Raw genomic sequence first — 19,810 nt, forward strand, 5'->3', positions numbered from 1 at the left:
TGCAGCATCACACTCTTTTTCCCTGGCAGAGGAGCATCGCTGTCATCAGGCTCTGAGCAGGGTGGCCCCTGTGTGGCCATAGTGATCTGACTGAAATCATTCTTCCAGGCAAGCTTGTAGTCTCTCCCTCTTCAAAGCAGTTATCCCAGTCCATCGGTGGGGTTGTTATCACGCTGTGCCTGTTTCGGGTGTAGCTGTCTGCTCCTGGATGCTGTTGCAGGCTTGCTGCATCCCTGGGGCAGCACGGCATCATCAGCTCATTACTCTGAGCTGTGCCCATCAGATACAATCCATCTTCAGAGAAAGGGTTTTTGGCTCAGGGGGTGAATTTTCTGAGATCTGTGTGTGGGTTTCAGCCGCATGGCCCCTATTGACTTTAATGGGAGTCACGCTGCTCGGAGTCCCTGCGCTCCCCTTGGGGTTGCGCTCTCCCCTGATGTGTGCACGCTGCTCCGTGCATTAGCTTTGAGGGGGAGAGAGCACCTCTGCCCTGCCTTGTCAAGGAGAAACCAGGCCCCCTCTCCACCCTTTCCCCCACCCTTTTGGCCTTGTGTATTTATGGGTAAGCAACAATGGAGACTCATTTCTATGGTAAGTTAGCGAGATTTATACTATAAATATTACATTACAAGGTTCCGACACGGTGCTATTTTTGAACATATCCACACTTTGCTGCAGATCAGTGTATCACTGCAATATTTCCTTTGAAGAGCACGTTTTTGAAACACATCATAAAAAATTCTAGCATTGAGATTCCTCCATTTGTACCATCACAGTGTAGGTCAAAATGTCTTTATTAAAATAGGATATTAGAAAGTTATAAATTTGACTATTTCTTTCTTTTTTTTGGAAGGGGGGAGGATTCTATAAGGGATTCAGCAAACAGGCAGCATAGCTTTAATTGAAGGAGACAATGTTGTCAGTATATGTGTTCCTACAGTTATAAAGCCCAGCAGTATAGTATTCATCAAGTCTGATTCCACCTGACACTTGACTGAAAGCATTTTGCACTAATTTGCTTTGTGCTTGTCTAGTAAATCTAAAAAGAATGAGTGAAGGGGTGATAGGTGGCCATTAAACAGAATAAACAGCCTCTGGCAAGTGAATGAGTTTTACAGACTTGTTGCTTTTGGGAGGGGGAGGGTGAAGGGGAGAAGATTATAGGTCTTTGAATCAGCATGTGGCTGCCTCTATCACTCTGTAATCACAACTGTTTTCTTTGGCCCGGAGACCCATGTGCACCTCCAGAGAGGCTACTATGGTGAAGAAGGAAGCTCTGCCCCCAAACCTCTGCAGGAGAGCCCTCCAGACATATGATTCATATTCCAAGTGTGATAGAGGCCTAAATGGCAATTATTTTATCATATAAACACCAGTAAGATAGATTTCAGTCTGGAGCTGATTGCTTTCCTCAGATAATCCTTTTCAAATTTTCCCCTACATAAAATATAACAGCTTTAGGGTGTTTTCAGGTCCCCGCTTATGGTTCAACTTATGGTAAAAACCTTGGGCTTGTTGTCATCTTTGTCTGACTTTGCTGATAGCAGGCAGGAAATAGCTGTGTAAAGGCAGGAGGGGGTAAATAGCTGACTCTGTGGTCTGTAATTGGTTCATAGTTTTGGCCTGTGAAGAATAGAAAAGAAGGCAGAGGAGGGCTGGAAGACAGCCTAACAAGGAACACATGGGCATCTGAAAACTAAACACAGCTGGACCAAGAAGTACATTTGACCGCCCGTTCCCTGCTCTCAGACTTCTGAGCATTGTTGTTGTTACTGGGGAATATATAGCACCAGATTTCGAGGGGGTGGATGGGAACTTCGCTGGGATAAAAGGCGAAATATCATGACTAACAAGAAATCAAAACAAAAACTTCCTTTCTCCATGTACTTATTTATTTAGTTGCTCGCTTGCTTGGCGTTCTCTTATCTCAGCAACCTTGTTGCTGCAGTTTTGCTGGAAGATGGCACCACCACGGAATGCCAGGTTTTCATTCCCCAAAAAACGATGTTCAGCTTCAGGGGGGTTCTTTTTGCTCCCCTTCTCCCTTTTCATCCCCTCCCTTGTTGCCTTCAAAACACAAGCATGGGTGGAAACTCCTGGACTGAGAGAGGACATAATGAGCCTGAAAAAGAGGATGTCATGATGAAAAACTCTACCTGTCGATACAATGTCAAAGAGAGGAAGTTTTAATCCTCCCCCGCTGACCTCCCCTGGGAAGGTCGCAAGAGGGATCACACCAACCCCAGGTCGTGCACCAAAGCCAGGCAGAGGCTCTCTGTGGGATTCACAGACCATTTCTGTATCTAGGATAAGTCAGCTTTGTTTTGGCTGCTTCCAGGACAGGGTAAAAGCTTTTCCTCTCAGTGTCCCTGAATTAAGGGTTCTCATTACTTGAACCTCATTAAAATAATCTCTCATCTGTACATGTGCCATGAGGAAATGGCTGATTCCTCCCCATTCCTCTCCCCCTGCTATCTGCACAAACGTATTTTTCTTTTCTAAATTAAAAAAGATCTTGCTGCCGCTACACTTGGCTGTTTACATTCTTTAAAGAAAAAAAAAAAAATCAGCCCTGAACCCCTTGACTGCAGAACTGCCATTAGCCTTGATTGTGTCCAGCAATGCACAGTCCACTTCAAGAAAGGCAACGTCCTCTATTTTTTAAGCCAAATGTTGTGCACCGCAGCAAGAACAAACAAGAGTGACTTTCATCCTTCAAACACTGAAGCAGCTTTGCAAAGCCTGACATGAAAGGGCCTCCCTTGCTCTCTTGTCCATGTAGGCCTGGAAATGGAGCTGAAATGGCTAACAACATTGGTAATAATAGGGGCCTGCCTGGCATCAAGAGGTGAGCCGAAAGACTTCAAAAGCTGGCTCGAGCATGGCTGCAGGAGCATTTGCTCTGGGATTCAGGCTCCAACTTTTATTCTCTCCCTTTGAAGAGCTTACAATTGGGTGGAGGGTGGAAACCAAGCATTTTTGACATGAACTCTGCCATGGAAAATTATGAGAAAGACAGAGATGAAAAGGAATGTGTCCTGATTGTGCTGGCTATTTTTTTTTATTTTATTTTATTTTTTAAAAGTCTGCAAAACAAGGGGCTAGCAGTACTATAATCATTGATCCTGAAAAGGTTCTTCAGAGATTAGTGCTATCAGTGCAATGTGAACCTCAAGGCTGAGAGGCAGAGTGGAGGAGAGAGACCCTTTTGCACTAAAATAACACAGGCTTTTAAAGGAATAGTGTATTACTCTGCTGGGAAAAAGAAAAAAAAAGGAAGATAATAGAAAAAAAAAACCACAACACCTGTGCTTGAAAACAAACAAACAAACCAGAAAATAAATGGCAGGCTTGGCTTACCTCCAAATTTTGCAATCACCTGAGGGTCCCAATTGTTTGAGTGTAGATCCCTCAGCACACTCAGAGTCCTGTTTGTTTTGTAAGCTCAGATCACTCTTCAGGACTCTGGTGTTGGTTTTACTGCCTGTAAATATGGAATAATTTCACTGAACCTGGAGAAGCTATTGGGGATTTATTTTAGTATGGCAGCTATGTGGATATCTATGGGATTACTTAATATTTAAACAAATTAATGTTGTTGTTTCATCCTTTTTATTTTTGGCAAAGCTTCATTAGTATCAAATATGCAACAGGCATGTGGACAGCCCTGAAAAAGGTCACCTGTCATTTCCTATTGTACCACTCTTTTCTGTTGTGTCAACTCTGTTAATCTTTAATCATTGGGGCAGCAGATAAAGAAAGGAGGTAAACAAGCTGGAAGTCAGCACAAAAATGGGAGCAAAAGCAGATGACAGGGGGAACCACTCTCAGAGCCTGACCCTGGAGACCAGACCTGCAGTGAGACTTGGAAAGCAGAGTGGGAAACTAAGAAATAAAGAGCAGGCTGGAATGGGAGAAAGATGTGTTGGGAGGAAGGAAAGCCAATGGATGGGAACATCCGTGGTTTGTAAGCCACCTGCACCTGGTGGGCAAGGGGAAGGTGTCCTGCACTGATACATAGATGGAGAATAATGATATGAATAGAGGAACACTGAAGAGCCTACCCAGAGGCTGTTGAAATGAATGGAAAGTTTGTTGGACATTTGAGTCCTCAAAAGCTGAACAAACGCTTCCCACCCACTAAGCCACCCCCAGATGTTGTCACTCTAAGTGTGTATCAATTTGACATTTTAAGATGAATATTCTGTATTCAGTGGCTCTCACTCTGTACTTTTGGCACTTTCTAGTGGTCCTGAGCGCTCCTTGTGAGCACAACTTATTTTCCTTCTCTCATTTGTAACCACGCCATAAGGGAGCTGTGTATACACAGTGCACTTACCTATTTTTCTCTGAGTGGGGAGTCATGGAGTGGCTGCTGTACATGATTGCCTGTCAGGCACCAATTAGCAATCCATTCAGAGTCTCTGAAGCTGTGATCCACAGCCAGGAGAGAGTTTGAGAACACTTGTTTTGAATTATCCTGCACAAATCTCATGCCATAGATCTACAGCAAAATGAGATCATATCCCCATGTCTTTTAAATATCATGACATCAAGGTATGCTTGTTTTTGAACAAACAAAAACAAACTTAGAGTGAAGCTTTTCTTGTGTAAAGCAGTTTCTTTGACAGTATGTCTTATAAATTGATTTAACTCCATCTGAAATATGATTTGCTTTAATGTCTCAATCCACAATGACATGAGTATTTCAGTTGTTAAAATATAGAAGTTAAACTGTTGGTAGCTGAGCTCTTAAATGCGTTACTGACGTGAGTCCTTCAGTTATTTTTTCCAACCTCTTTTCTCAAAAGCAAAGAGGAGTCTCTTAGCATTTCTAAAGCCCAACTTGTCAGTCTGTTGCTGTCGCTGAAGTTTATATGTTAAATCTTCTAATCAATACTGATAGTTCTTAGCTAACCAGTTCTCTAACTTTAGGGAGGGAGCAGAAGAAGAAAACAAAGTCTCCGAACTACAGGGACTACAGGGACTACAGGGACTACAGGTAGAAAGTGAGGCTGCAGGGGGCTTCTAATGTGCTCTGAAAGCTGAGTGCTCAAAGCAATCAAAGGTAGGGAAAATCTAAAATAGTATCTTCAATAACAATCTGTTAATTTGCAAGGACAAGGAAAAGAGCAGCTCTTGGTTGTATTGCTAAGTTTAAGAAACCTGCAAAGCACCAAAGCAAGAGGGAATCCAGCAGCAATTCCCAGGGCTCCCAGCTCACTCACTAGCTGACTTGATGAGCCTCTTTGATCTGGTATTGACATCATATCAGACCTCCTGCACTGTTTTGCCTACTTGCCAAAGCCAGCTTCCCAGAAGCAAAAATGTGTGTTCCTTTCCTTGGGGTAATTTGAAACATTGACATGAAACAGACCTCTCGCTCTTCCTCTGCTGTGGCCTGCCTTTTGAGTAGTTCCTTCACTAGTGTCTCCTTAAAAACACTTGGAGGTCAGTGCCAGGCTGGAATTGCAGTGTTCTTGTCTACTGTGAGTGATGCGATGATTGGGTATTAAGTGTATGAATACCAAGAAGAGAAAAGAGAGAATTTGTAAGTTGGTTTGGGAGCCTGGGATACAGACATCCAGGGTTTTTCAGGTATCTTGTATAATGAACATAGACTTCATTAACTGTTTTTGGCTACTCACAGATTGCTCTACTACACAGAATACTCACTGTTGTTTCAGCGAAACATTAAATTTTCATGGTGAGAAAGGAATGATAAGTTTCCAGTACCACGTAACACATGGAAAGAAGCCAAGGAAAAAAATGCTCCTCTTCTCTCTACAAAGGAATTTTTGACACTGGAAATAAAAGTATAATCTAAGTTAATGGCAAGCTCAAGTAGCATGTCTACACAAATGCCAAATCAGCATGGGAAATACGCTGCTCTCTTCCCAACTAGCATTCCAGATCTACTTGTTAAAGAGCATCTCAGGCCCTCTTATGTTCCCTAGACTATAATGACGACCCTGTTTTCACTTGATTCAGCAGTGTTAGGCATATTTAGATCCCAAATTTTCTCCCCTCTCCCGCCATTACTAGATGCCATAGCTTGTGGGGATACTAGACAATAAACTCACATGAATTATTAGTGCCCAAAACTGAGCTACCCCATGTAACTGTGCATGAAGAGACATCTGTTTTGGGGAGGAGGTGCAGCAAATATGGGTACCTCAGGAGTTTGGGGGCAGTGGCTGGATTTCTTTTACTTCCCTCCTTTTTGGACATCAGTTGACCAAGATTTTTCTCCTCAGTTGGTGTATGTTTCTCTCTCATTTAGTCAGCACTATTGGGGAGATAATATGTCTGGAAAAGTAGTGCTTTAAAAAGTTACAGTGGCAAAACTTCCCTTAACCAAATAGCTAGTTATTAATCTTAAATGCCAGTATCAGGAGGAAAAAACATCTTTGTTGGGGATCAGAAGTAAAGGCATCCAGGTTGTTTGTGAAATACTAAAAGCTAGAGTTCACTGAGCATCTGTCTTGTGCATTTTAATTGTACCTCCATGAACCTGAACTGTGGGGCCCTCAGTGAGCCCTGCTCAGTTGTGCTGGCTCACAAAGTTCAGGGCTGGGTTGTAAGTCGTTGTTATTTAGCACCTAGTGACAGCAAGTACTGTAGGTGGAGAAACATTAAGTGCCACTTAAATCTGTTCCTGTACATCTTATTAGGAAGATACTGGAGTGATCCTCTGGCTCTGAATTCACTGAGAGTCATTAAAGAGTAGCCCTTGGCCTTTTCTAACACTGTGCCACTGGAGAACCCTCAATTTCCATGCAGCACTCCACAGTGACTGCTCAAATCCAAAATCGACACACCGCAAAGTCAGTGCTACCAACTACTGATTGGGAAAACCTTGGTGTTCTTGACTGTGCCAAGATAGAAATCAAGGGTGACACTGGTTTGGAATCAGAAAATGTGTCTAAAAAGGGCTGCTGAAGTCATACATGTTTTCTGAGAGCACATCTTGACTAAATCTAAGGTGCTGGGGCTGGGATGTGTGGACAAGTGCCTCCATCAGGACTCACTTTCTTTTCAAAGGTCAAATGAGTTTTTTCTTTGGCTGCCCTGTGAAATTTGTCCAAAACATTGGGAAACAAAATAAAATACCAAAGGTGGGCTTTTCTTGGGTGGGTCTGTCCCTAGAGAGAAAGCAATCACTTTGATCTGAGCACTTGCCCAAGCTGCTGAAGTCTATTTGAGCTCACTGAGAGAGGCTCGGTGCACTGTTAATGCAGTGAAATGTAGCACAAGTATTTGTTATTGCAGCAAGTATCAAAGGAGGCAGGACGACTTTGCCACTTACTATAAAGTGTTTCCATGAAAATGGAAATGAATGCTACAGGGGAGCGAGGCGCTGAAGGGTTGCTTTCATTATACCATTAACAGGGCAACTTACTCACTTTCTTTTTTCCTCCATCCCTCTTCAAAAGCGCAGGGGCTTGAGGCTCATTCTTTGGGTCAGCCAGGCAGTGCTGTGTGTTCCCTGCCAGCCAGGGTAGTAGATCCCACTGTTGTTCCCAGATGCCGTCCCTGGGCCCAGCAGAAATCCATCCCTTGTCGTCATTCCAGCTGCACTTTCTCTGCGGGGAGACGGCAGTCACCCATTTGGCAAGGAGGGGCAAGCTGTAATGTCTAGCCAGAAACATCCACCATAAACCATCGCTTCCTGTTATGACACTCATGTGTCTAAACTTATTGATATATTTGGGTGGAACTGTCTAACCTGCTCGAGGAAGAGTGGACTCAGCAGGTACTATGTCATGTAACAATAGGAAGCACCAAAATACAACCCACAGTGTTAGATCTGGGAATGAATTTCAGTTTAGATTTATTCTTTAAAAGCTATCCCACAAATTACCCAGAAATATCTTTCCCACTTCCATTTTATTCTTCCATTTTAAAAATTGTTAGTGTTCATATCATCTGGCCATAGCTTTTTCATTTGTGTATTTCCCTGATTAGCAGTATAGAAATTTTAGAAATTGCAAATCTGGAACTTGGGCCACCAAGGATAAAAGGGAGAGTATTCTGTTTTGATTTATACATCTGTCTTGATTAGGGAATTCTTTTTTTGTCTGGAAGCAATGTGATCTGGTTGTTAGAAAGGTGAAGATAGACCTTGGGGACACTTGAGTTCTTTCCTGGCCCTGTCACTCAGTCAGATTCTTTACACCTAAATCTACCCTTTGGGTTTATTAGTGGGTATAAGAACACCTATCCAGCTTTCCCGTGTGCTGTGAAACTTAATTTATATTTCTGAAGCTCTTTCAATTTATCACACTGGAGAGCTTGTATAAAGCATGTAACTGCTGATTTTTAAAGGTGTAAGGTAGTTTTCCCTCCTATGAACATTAATTTAAGTTGATCCCATTTAGTGTACAATCACACACTATTTTTTTCTTGAAAAGATTGCATTTAGAAATTCACTGTGAGTTACACCTTTACACCTGTAAATAATAATATCTTGTATATGTGAGCATATATGTGTGTGACCATATATGTCTGTTTATATTTATATGTGCATGGTTATACACACATAAGCAAGAATAGAGATAGTCTTTCCAAATAGTCTGGAAAATCTCGGGGACTCCACAGCTGGCAGTGCATTTCTTTTATTTAAGGAAAACTTACACAAAAAGCTTATGTGCAGTCAAAAACTTCCCAGCTCTAATTAATTAATATGAAGTGTAAACAGATCATGAAATATTTTTTAGTGCTTAATACATAGAAATGTCCTGTGTTGATGCTAATGAAAAAGTAATGCCTGGAATATTTCACATTGCAGGGCCTGGGGACACAGATCCATGGAAAAGCAATTCATACCAAACTGCTTTACAAGTGCAAAAATCCTGTTAGCCTAAAGCTACAGCACCACATAATTGTACAGGGGGAAAAAAAAAAAGCAGAAAAAACCCCCCAAGCCCTCCTCTGCCCTGTGTTTGCATTTATTTCAAGCTCTGCTAATGGGTCATTCTCTCAAAAACTGATGACACCAATATTTCAGCAGAAAGGATTTTTAATCTACCATATTCTCAGTGTAATCTAGACAGCTCCTTATTGCCTCACTGCATAGTCTGCCATTCCAGCTGATTCTTGAGATCTGATCAGTACAAGAGAAGTTAAGGAAATGTCTGAAGATCATGAAAATCCAACCCTCTCCCCTGGAGAATAGTCTCTTAATTGTAATAGCCCATTTTAATCATTGTGATTGTTTAAAATATTATGAACAGAGGGAAATAAGGAAGATAATTGTACTTCAGCGGCCACAATCTTTTGTTATCACCTAAGCTTATTGGAGGTTTAGCTGTGTATAGTCCCAATCCTTCCTTCACATACCAAGGGGCCTTAATTATGTGGGCAGCTAGAATTCCTCTTGAGGGAGAGGCTTGGATAGCAAAACAGCAGGTAAGAAATGCCTCTTCCTTACTTCTTTGTTTCTTCCCAGTCCCCTGTAGCCAAGGCTGCATATGTGGCTGTCTCTGTCTTTGTGACACTTTAAATGTGAAACAAGTAATTTAGTTGAAAATTTTCTGTTATTTTTTTTACATGCTTCATATGCTGGGTTAAAATCCATTAGCATATAACAAAAATCGGAGCAGATGTAGTGCAACAGATTCCTTAAGGGAGTCCATATTTTTACATATTTTGTAATAAGGAAACTGTCACTCCCAGATGGTATCTAGCTAATACTGGTGGTTTGCTTGCTGATAACATACTAAAAAATAAAATTAATTGTATTCTATTTGATGACAATGAAGCCATTATCATATATAATTCACTCTTAAAGCAAACGTCCAAATGATGGTCCCTTGCAATAACTAAGCTTTCCTGGTCTCTGTGCCTGTCCCTTCTCTTCTACCTCAAAAATTCTTTCAGAAATCGTTGCAGCAGAAAGCTCCAGCTGCGAAGTGTAACAGCCGTTCATTAGCAAAGCTGGAAACCAGTGTTAATTTGTGCAGGGAATCTGGGCCAGCAGTACCTCGATGCGCTTACCACGGGCTTAATCCTTCACCAGTGGTTCTCAAACTGCTCTGGTTTGGATGTCACTGTTATATATCACAGCAAAAGGAAACAATTAACCTTTGCAATAATGCCACTGACTGGTGCCTGTCTGGTAACGGGCTTGAGAAGTGCGGGAAGTATCCAGAGCTGATACTTGCTGTGAAAATGAAAATCAGTAATCCAGGGTTTTACACAAACACACAACACTGATCTGTAGAATATGTGCAGTATAAAGCTAAGATGCTCAATATATATATTAAAATAAATAAATAAATAAAAATATGGGGTTTTTTCTGATAAAACTGCTTAACTCCTTTCTTAGATGAAAACTTCAAGATCTCTTATAGACTGGTCAGTTACAACCTGGTAAGAGAGTGGTTGAGTTCACAGGAATTAAGGTTTTTGGTGAGGTTTGTTGACATGAAACACCAGAATGAGCAGTTCAGAAGAACTTTCCTTGTCTCTTCCTGTCCTACCACAAAAATACCCAAATTTTCAGGAAATTGCCCTTGAGGTAGTGTGGGGAAGAACAATACAGGAAGAGAGATTTTTCATTCTCAAAGTTGACATTGGGCAGAGGGTATTGGCTTTCCCAATACCTCCTGGGGACAACAGCACTGGTTCCCCAGGCCACAGATAGTTCATAGGTGTTGATACCAGCTTGCAAACGGGAAAACCGGGACAAAGGGGTGAAGTGACTGTCACACAGAGCTGGAGTGTGTGTCTGAATTCCCAGTTCGTTGGCCTGTTTCTTCCCGTGGTGTTGGAAACTAAAAACAATCTAGCTGTGCAAAAGAGAGAGCTTGGCAGGACTGACTAGTTTAAATAACCATTCAAGGAAGCATCTAACTTGATAACAATGATTTCTCATCTCTGGATGACTGTAGAGCAATATGGTGAGGCACACTGTCTGAGGGGTCTAAAATGTACCTGGCTGTGTTCATTCTAGTTTATTTATGCTTTTAGTTTCACTTCCTTTCTGGTATAAGCACAAAGTGCTCAGAAGAGGAACAGATGACTGCATTTCCATTTGGAGAGTTGGTAGAGGAGGACAATGTTGCAGCCATCTCTGTCACATGGGAAGTGATTTTACATGGTCTGAGGCTATTGTCTCAAGATGGGAACTCCATAAAGCTACCTGAAGCTATTGTCAGACATTGCAGAGGAAACAGGTCTATCAATATACATGTAATTTTGAGTAAAACATTCTTTAATTTAAGAATATTACAGACCAATGCTTGGAAAAAACTGTGTAAATCTTAGCTGCCTCTTGTCTTCCATCTTTGGTTAGAAGGTTCTTAGTAATCAGCAAGCATTATTTTACTTCATTTTTCCTATTTTATTTTGATATTTTTTATTCTGTTTTAGAAATGAAACAACCTTGTGGATATAACAAGAAAGAAGTGAAGTTTCAGTCACTGGGTGGAACATGTCCCAGGCTTTAATCTTTCACTTCAATTCAAAAAATGAGGTTTTCTTCCCCAGTTTTCCTCTCCTGGTATCTCACAAAACCTATTCTTATAAGTTTGCAGCCTCAAATGGCAGCATCTCATTAAATAACTGCTCCTATCACAATTGAATTATCTCGTGACTAAAATGGCCTAGAGATTGTCCATAGTCATCTGGAATTCTGGGATTTGGGTAACAGATTTTCTCAAACAGAATTTATCCAGCTTCACATGCTCTGAACTCACTTTGTAATCCTTGTCTTCCATAGTATCGGGTTGCTCTTTTTCTAATATGTTAAGTACCAGACAACTATAATATTTTATTTAGCATGATTTGCATTCCAACTTCAAATATCCCTTGAATATACAATATTGACATCTTTGAACTTGACTTCTCTATGTTAGCTGGCATTATAAGATGTACCTACAAAGGACACACGCCAGAGAAAGCATCATTGCTTCTATGTTTGTGGACCTCAAGTCATACCTTTTATCTCTCAGCCTTCCTCATTAAGACATCACAGCTGATGTGTTTTCTCCTCTGTGTTTTAATGCCTGAGCAGAAGATGTATTTTATTCATGACTTGGTAGGAAATATGTCTGGTGGGAAGGAATTTGGACACCATTAAAGCAACCTGAAATTCCACCGTGGATGCTGGGAGGGAGCTCTTTTTCTTAGCCACATAAAGCATCTGCTTAAATTCTCAAGTGTGGAACGTGCAGACTTGTTAGGCAAGATTTTAACAGACTGTTTGGCACTGAGTGTAATTTTCCCAAAGACCTGGCAGTGGAAATAGTTGAAATAATGGTTTGTCAAATACTCATCAAGAAAAATGCTAATTGATACTTCATCTGAATCGAGCGTCACACCATACCGGAAAGGGAAGGGGCATTTCCTGTTTCTTTCCTACTCAAAAAGAGACTCTTCCCAAGAGACTGCTAGATTAGATTTGTCCAACCTATAGGACTATTCTGTAACGTAGATTATTTCGTGTCATACTGTATTTATTGAGTATTTCATGGAGTGATGTGTGGCTCCACAAGCCTGTAGAATATTCTTAGTGCCAGCATTGCTAGATGTCCTTTTACCAAATGCCATTTTGAACCCCATATTGACATTTGTGTTCTGGTGTCTTTCTTTCCTTTGTTCCTTGAAGTTGCTGGGTTCAGTTGAGCTCTTCAAGCCAGCATGGGGACATGAGTATAAAGCACAGCTGCGGCTGTGGGACTGGAGCGCCAGCTGGCCACGGTGCTACAGCAGCATCGCAGGGCTGCTGGGTGAAGCCAATCTGAACTTTTGCAATAAATATTAAAGAGACCACAACTTTGAATGGATTTGGAATCTGAAACCAGAAACCCAGTCTAAATGTCAGAGCGGGTCCCTATCTGCAGACTAAACTGAACTGAATGTTCAGACCCCAGCTTTGGCAAAGTAATGAAAGCCGTAAATCCAAATCTGCTTTTTGTATTTCAGCCCCTCTTGTGATGCTAATAATACTTTGCCCTTTCAAAATCTCCAATATTTTAGAAACTTTGAAATGATTTATCAAATGAGTCATACTTCCCAGTCAGACTCACAAGAACCAGTTTGCTGGAAATATCACCCGAAAGCAAGGGCAGGACTGGGCTGTGGCTGAATTTCTGCTCTCGTGGTAGCTGTGTGGATACCAGGACTGTAAGGTTTTGTCTGTATCTCTGTAACTCTTCCAGTGCAATCCCTCTGTCAGAAGACCCAGTACCATGTGTCTTGGATTCCCATAACTTCCAAGGTGCAGGTGTCTTCCCATTGACTCATTCCTCTGCTTCTGTCAAAAGGCTGTGAGAGAGAACAGGAAAGAGTGGTGGAAGCTCTTGGTGCAACAGTCACTGAAAGCCTCCTTCAATATTTGCGGTATTAAAAGAGTCGCCCGAGGCGCTGAGGGGAGTGAGTGGCAGAGCTGAGGCTAAAACACAGAACTGCTGAATCCATGCGTTCCTCTGAGCCTTTATGTTCAGAGAAAAAAAGGATTATTTAGCATCAAAGATACCAGTAGCAGGTACAGGGCATCTTCATTTGTCATGAATAATGCTGTTAGTGTGAAATAATAGTATTCCTTAGTATTGATGACAATATATTGAGCATTAGTGAAGGCTTCTGCTAGGAGAGTTATCTAGTGAAGTGAATTATGGAATTTTACTACCTGAGTACAAGGACTGATATAAATGATCATCTCTGTGGCAATGAATTGGTTTAAAAAGGTGTCATAAGAACTTACCTAATGCTCATAAATTAACATTAAATATGAGATGGGTTATCTAATCACATGCTTTCAGGCAAATTCCTTTTTAATATGTATGTACACTGCTGCTGGAAATACAGAAGATATATCAGAGGAGATATTTCATGCCATAAATGGTTACATTTGATAACTCTGTACAATTTTCATAGTTTTTGTCAGTTACAGATTTTCTTTCTTTACCATCAAAATTTCTACACAGAATCCACGTTAAAATAACATTTGGAGATAACTTTAACCCTCTGTATGCCTGTGGGTTCAGACTAAGGCTGGAATTTCACTGATCCTTTGATATGAAATACTGGAATAGTGGGTTCATTTGTTTTAAGTAAAAGTGGGGTTGAGACATTGAGCTGCTTCCCATCTTCCACAAACCGCTGAGGCCCTGGAGCATCCCAGGGCATATCCAGTGCAGCTCTTGGTATATTTGGTAGACAGTGCCCCTCATTGCCACCCCCAAAAATCTTTGGTGGGAAGACTTGGTAAGTACACCAAAAGCTGTCCTGAACTATGTTAACACAGGGCAGATTAAGCTCATGAATTTAATGAAAGAAGAGTAGGATGTCCAAAAAGCAAATACCTAATTTTCTGTCCTCTGGATTAGCTGGGTAAGGGAACATTGCTGCACCAGGTTAAAGCTGATTTTTTTTTTTCCTGTAGCACATACCACTGCCTTCTGGGCAGTGCCATGATGAAAAACACCAGCTCAAGTCAGTGTTTTGAAGTCTCAACAGGGGCATTTACTGTTCTTTGTGGTGCTTCTGATTCAAACAATTCCCTTCTCAACCTGATGGAGAAGATCTGCAGTAGAAAACTGCTTCCACCTGTTGGAGTGACTTGAATTTTATGGAGCCCCATTTGGAAACAGTTTGTAAAATGCTTGAATCCTCTGGGGGTGGTTGTACTATACACCTTGTAGTTGCTGAACATTTCAAGACTTAAACTTTATCTCTAAGTTAATCACCTGGGGATCAAGCTAGAGGACTGGATAACAGTTTTACTAATCAAAACAATTTTCTGAATATTGTTGAGTTCCAGGGACTTTTCCCTGCCATCTGAAAACACAGTGAGAGGATGCCAAGAGTAGAATTATAAAACAAACTTTTTAAACGATGTTGTACTTGGAATTTGATTTCCTAGTCTGTACAGTGAGCAATAATAAACTAATTAAGATTAAACTGATACGGAGGACTCTAAGAGTCAGCCAGGAAAGTCTTTCATAAATAACCAAGAAGGAATGCTTGGTCCCACAGTTGACATAGATCAGAAAAGCTTCTTTTTGCCTTTTCAGAGAGAGCTCTTAAAAAAAAATTCAAAAACATCCAAAAACCTCCAAACAAAAACAAGTTCAAACCAGTGGAATAAAATATGTATTGTTAGTATTAAATAAATCCCATTTTATCTGAAATCGTGTGACATCTTTCTGACCCCACAGAACTGGCTCTCAGGCACGTTGAAGCACTGTTAATGTTATATAGCAAAATTCTAGACAGACTTCCTAAGAGAGCAAATAGTTTGACTCTGGGTTTCTGTCTTTGGCCTATTTTGAATAGTATTTGGGTTTCACAGTTATAACTGGGAGAATTTATTCGGCTTCATACATGAACATTTCTTTCCGATAGGTTAGGTCAGCTGTGAGGTTTAATCAGTGTTCAGATTTCTGACATGCTGCTCAGGGGCATATCATCTGAGCAAATAAACAACCCAGGAAAGGTCTGTATACCACAGGGATGATGTGGGATTGCGGGGGATCAGTTCCACTCAGGTGTTTATGGTGGTAGTGCCTTTTCATGGCAGATAAGAGCTGACATTCAGCATTACACCCTGTATGGCACCAATGTGTATAAAACAAACAGTTATTGTTGTTTCCCCTTTGGAGTACTGTTGTCTAAAGGACTGAATTGAATATGTTTGCTTCTCTTTGAAGCATGCAGATCCTTCCCACTGATGTTGCAAAGGTTTGGTCTCTTTTATAAAAGGAGCATATTTTCAGTTCTTCTTCACTTTAGAAAGGATTTTCATACTGAACCTGCCTCTGGGTAGTCCTAGTCCTATTCTAGTTCTTTTTCCTGCATAGCTCCAAATTAAGGCCTCTGATTTCCACTAGCCAGTGTGACAAGAACAGTAATGGGGACCAGAATCTTCTTTTTCCTTGCTGTCCTATCCATACTTGACAGTACTTTGGAGAAGAAGGGGCATTCAGCCAAGGAATGAAACCTCGAGGCAACCATATCAGCCTCAAGGATTTATTTATTTAATTAAGTCATCAGCGGGATGGAAAAATACTCTCAGTTGCCAGAGAGAACCGTTCCAAGCTCAGGGAGGGTCAAAGTGCATGCTTGCAAGTTATATGTTACCAGCACTTGAACGAGAAGCTTCAAAAAATTCTGCCCTTTGGTCTGGAGTAATGATGATGTGGGTGCATCATTGAGCGAGGAGGGGGAGAATGGCTGGGAAATTTTCTGGTTTGCTCTCCCACTGGAGTGATCCTGCCTTAGAACTCACTCAGCAGCTGCTTTAATGTTGAGGGGCATCACTGGACATTTTCACACAGCCAGCCTGGAAAATATTGGAGTACAGGAGAGAGTGGGACCACTTCAGACAGGGAGAGCAGCCTCCTGATACAGCAGACAGCTACATGATCCACATAATGTCCTTCAGAAATGGCTCAGTTCCCTCAGTTCCCAAGCTCTGCACAACTTGCCTTTATTGCCAAGGCAGTGACAGGAACTCAGAATTCTCCATCTCATACAGCTGGAGAAATTGCTGCCACTGAGACACCACTGGTCCAAAAAAAATCCCCAATCCCTTTATCAGGAAAGCTCTCAGAGGGCTGGTGTGAGCTTTCCAATCAGTGCAGCCAGAGACACAGCCCAGCACCAGCAGGCACCTCTGTGCATTGGCTCTTCATCTGGTACAAACTGGCCTCGTTCTTCTGATCTGGCTCTGCATTAAATATTACTGTTGGACAATGTTTGCTGTCATTTCAGATAGGACTGAACATTTTTAAGATTTGGGAAGTACATATTGCCTCAGACAACTTCTAGTAAATAGCTCATATTTGTTGCTCTTCCCCAGTGGGAATGCTTCTGAACTTTAGAGACAAAAAGTCCTCTGGCAGGAGCAATTTAGTAAAGCCAGGGTGTATTTTAGTGGAGCTTCTCAACTTTCCAGTCAGTTCCGTTGTGGATTTTTAAATAAGTCTTGTGAGCATCACTTTCAGCTCTTTAATGCTCCTCTTATTGGCTTCATTTGTCTCTCTGAGGGGTGTGTTGCTGCAATATTTTCCTGTTCCAGGACTGCACCAATCTCTCATGCAAATTAATCTTGTTAATCATCACAGCCATGCAGTCCTTGAGCTAAGTTCTTGTTGCTCAGTGAAACACATCAAATGCACTCAAAACATAGAGGAGTTTTTCAATAATCGATTCAGACACATTTGCCCCAATAGCAATGAAGAGGCTGTGCCTTGATTCTTCTTTTTTCTTCATTTTGATTCTTCAACTTTCCTCAAAAGCTGGTCCTCCTGCTATCTGTTCTTATGGGCTCCTCTCTGTTTGGAAGACTCAGCAAGATCCACACTGAGGGCAGCAAGTATGGGTTGCTTTTGGATGATATCACAAATAAATGTCAGTTAGCTCTGGAATGTGAAAATCTAGCTGAAAAGATACTTTTGGCTTCTTCCAACATGCACAAATAGTTAACTGAAATTTCTTATCAATTATCAGCGACGTAGGTTGCTGTCTTGCTTGAAAACCAGAAGAATTGACTTCAAAATTTGCTTTTTTCACCGAGCTTCAGTTCTGGTGATCTTTCAGACACTGACCTTTTTTTTTTTCCCAAAAAAATACTGCTTTCTATTCTCTCTGGCCTTCGCCAGTGTCATTACTTTTCTCTTTTTCATACTGAGACTCAATAGCATTGTAATTATTTCTGACATATGGTATCATCTATCCACCTCTCCTTCCAATATGTCCAAATAAAAGAGGAATGCCATTGCAGCCACTAGACTGTGGTTTCTATCAATTAATACCACCCCATGGCCGTCCATTCCTGGGGGAGCATGGCCCAAACGTCATGTGCAGGATGATGTGCCATACGTGGAGGCCTGGAGTTTTGCTATCTTACTTCAGCTCTCTCAGAACTGGAAATTACAGCCCCAGTTTACTTCTCTAGTTTTGTGGCAGAAGGCCAATGATTCTATCCGAAAGCTTTTTCTTTACCTTCATTAACCCCCAAAATGTTGCTGTATTCAAAACATCCACAGTGAGTGTATTTATCATTCATTTTCTGTTCATGTTGATGTGGGAAAACACGTGCAATCAATATTGAACCTCTTTCAAAACAACTTAAAATGGGAATACATATTGCTCTAATCTAAAACTAATCATGATGATAAGTGAAAAATATGCCAAAAAGTTAAAATCCTGGGTTTAGAAGTGCTTTAGTTGTGGGTGTGGGTATGTGTATGGACCTGCATGTATATTTATTGTTTACCAAGAAATTAGAACTCAAATCAAAATTCAATTAGAAAGGAAAAAATTGCTTTTAATATTTAATTTTGTGCTCATCAGTAAACCTCACATGCCTAGTTTTATGCATCTGCCATCTATTTAAATGTAACCTGATCATATATTTTATTTACCTCTATGAAAAATGGCCACAAGTGCATGTTAAAAAAAGACAAAGGTAGGTTCAGCCATGTTAACCTGTGTTCCACAGTTATTTTCTAACGGAAAATAGAACTGTAAAGCAATACAAGCTGTGAAATATTACTGTCCTTCTGTGTAGTTACGGTTCTCCAACTTGTTTGCTGTCCCCTTCCAGGATGAAGGTAAATGCCATTGCATTATTAGAGAAGTTAAAGACAAAATTAAAGACAATTTAGACTGTGGTTTGGCGAATATCGTAATTCAGTATAACAAAGTCTGTAGGAAAAGAAGTCTTGCCCCCACTCTGTACCCTCTCTTCGTGAGTACCAGCCTGGTTTGTGCCTGGGTGAACACCTCTGCAGACACCCAGAGGAGCAGATCAAGGAGCAGATAGATCTCTGAAAACCAACCTGTCAGACAGAGACATTTCTTTTCTCATGAGTTTTCTGCCAGAGCACAAACAAGTGGCCCAGGGTAAAGGAGGGGGCTGCAATGCCATTTAAAACCAGTCTGACCAGTAAGCAAGAGTTAATAGTTCTGGGATCTCCAGGACAGAAGTTCCTAACGTGCCTGCACAGTCAAAAATATTTCCAGGCGCTGCAGCAAACTGAATGGTTTGGACCATGAATAGTTTTCATTAAAAAGTGGCTTTGGAGGATGAATTAAATTTTCAGAGTAACAGATTATTTTGATTCTCACACAGAAAGGGACCTCTTCACTTCTACATTTTAAAATGTATCCAAACCCATAATCCCTATAAAAAGTGAATTTGCTAATAACAGTTTATGAAGCTTGTAATACTATTTTTTGTCCTGGGTTATGAAGAAAAATCCTGAGAGCTGCTGAGACATGAGGTGGCTCTGCTCTTCCATGTGTTTTGAAAGAGTAACTTCAACATTTGACTTAAGCCTGGCTTCTCACGGCGCACAGAGTTAAGCAGCGAGACGTGGTTTTGCCTCATTAGGTCAGCAACGCCAGCCTGCGAGGCAATGCAGCTGGTTCTGTGAGACTATTAAAGAAATTATAACTACATGCACACATCCTTGTAGCATCACCCCCCAGTGAAGACACACGATCACAGACTTGTTCAGGGGGGTGGAATCACCAACATGGATTACAGTTAAGAACATAGTGAGTCAATTTAAGGCTATAAATTCCCTGGTTTTCTGTTATGCTTTTAATCTTTATTAAATTGAATGATTCTTACTTGTTTTCACTCACATATGAATGTGTATAATATATAGTTTGTTTCTGCATATATAGGCCTGTAAGACTGTAACAAATCTTGTGGAAGTCTTCTAGGACGTAAATAGTGTGAGTCCAAATCCTTATCTGAGAAACCACACAGACACCAACACACGCTCAGCCTTTAGAATTTCCCTCTGCATTTTTGCAAACAATGACAAACCGTTTGTGGTTTGTTTTT

The 19,810-nt window shown here is 41.0% G+C and overlaps 1 long non-coding RNA gene across 1 annotated transcript; it reads right to left on the reverse strand.

The window, feature by feature from the left end:
- Nucleotides 1-1,874: 1,874 nt before the first annotated feature.
- LOC138116344 (uncharacterized) lies at nt 1,875-3,449 on the reverse strand. The gene is made up of 2 exons (XR_011154112.1): nt 3,361-3,449; nt 1,875-2,122 (listed from the first exon to the last, which is right to left on the reverse strand). It is a non-coding gene; the product is annotated as an uncharacterized lncRNA (long non-coding RNA).
- Between the last annotated feature and the right edge of the window lie 16,361 nt (nt 3,450-19,810).

Source organism: Aphelocoma coerulescens, chromosome 10, assembly GCF_041296385.1.
Source record: "Aphelocoma coerulescens isolate FSJ_1873_10779 chromosome 10, UR_Acoe_1.0, whole genome shotgun sequence".
In the NCBI taxonomy this organism is placed as follows: Eukaryota; Metazoa; Chordata; class Aves; order Passeriformes; family Corvidae; genus Aphelocoma; species Aphelocoma coerulescens.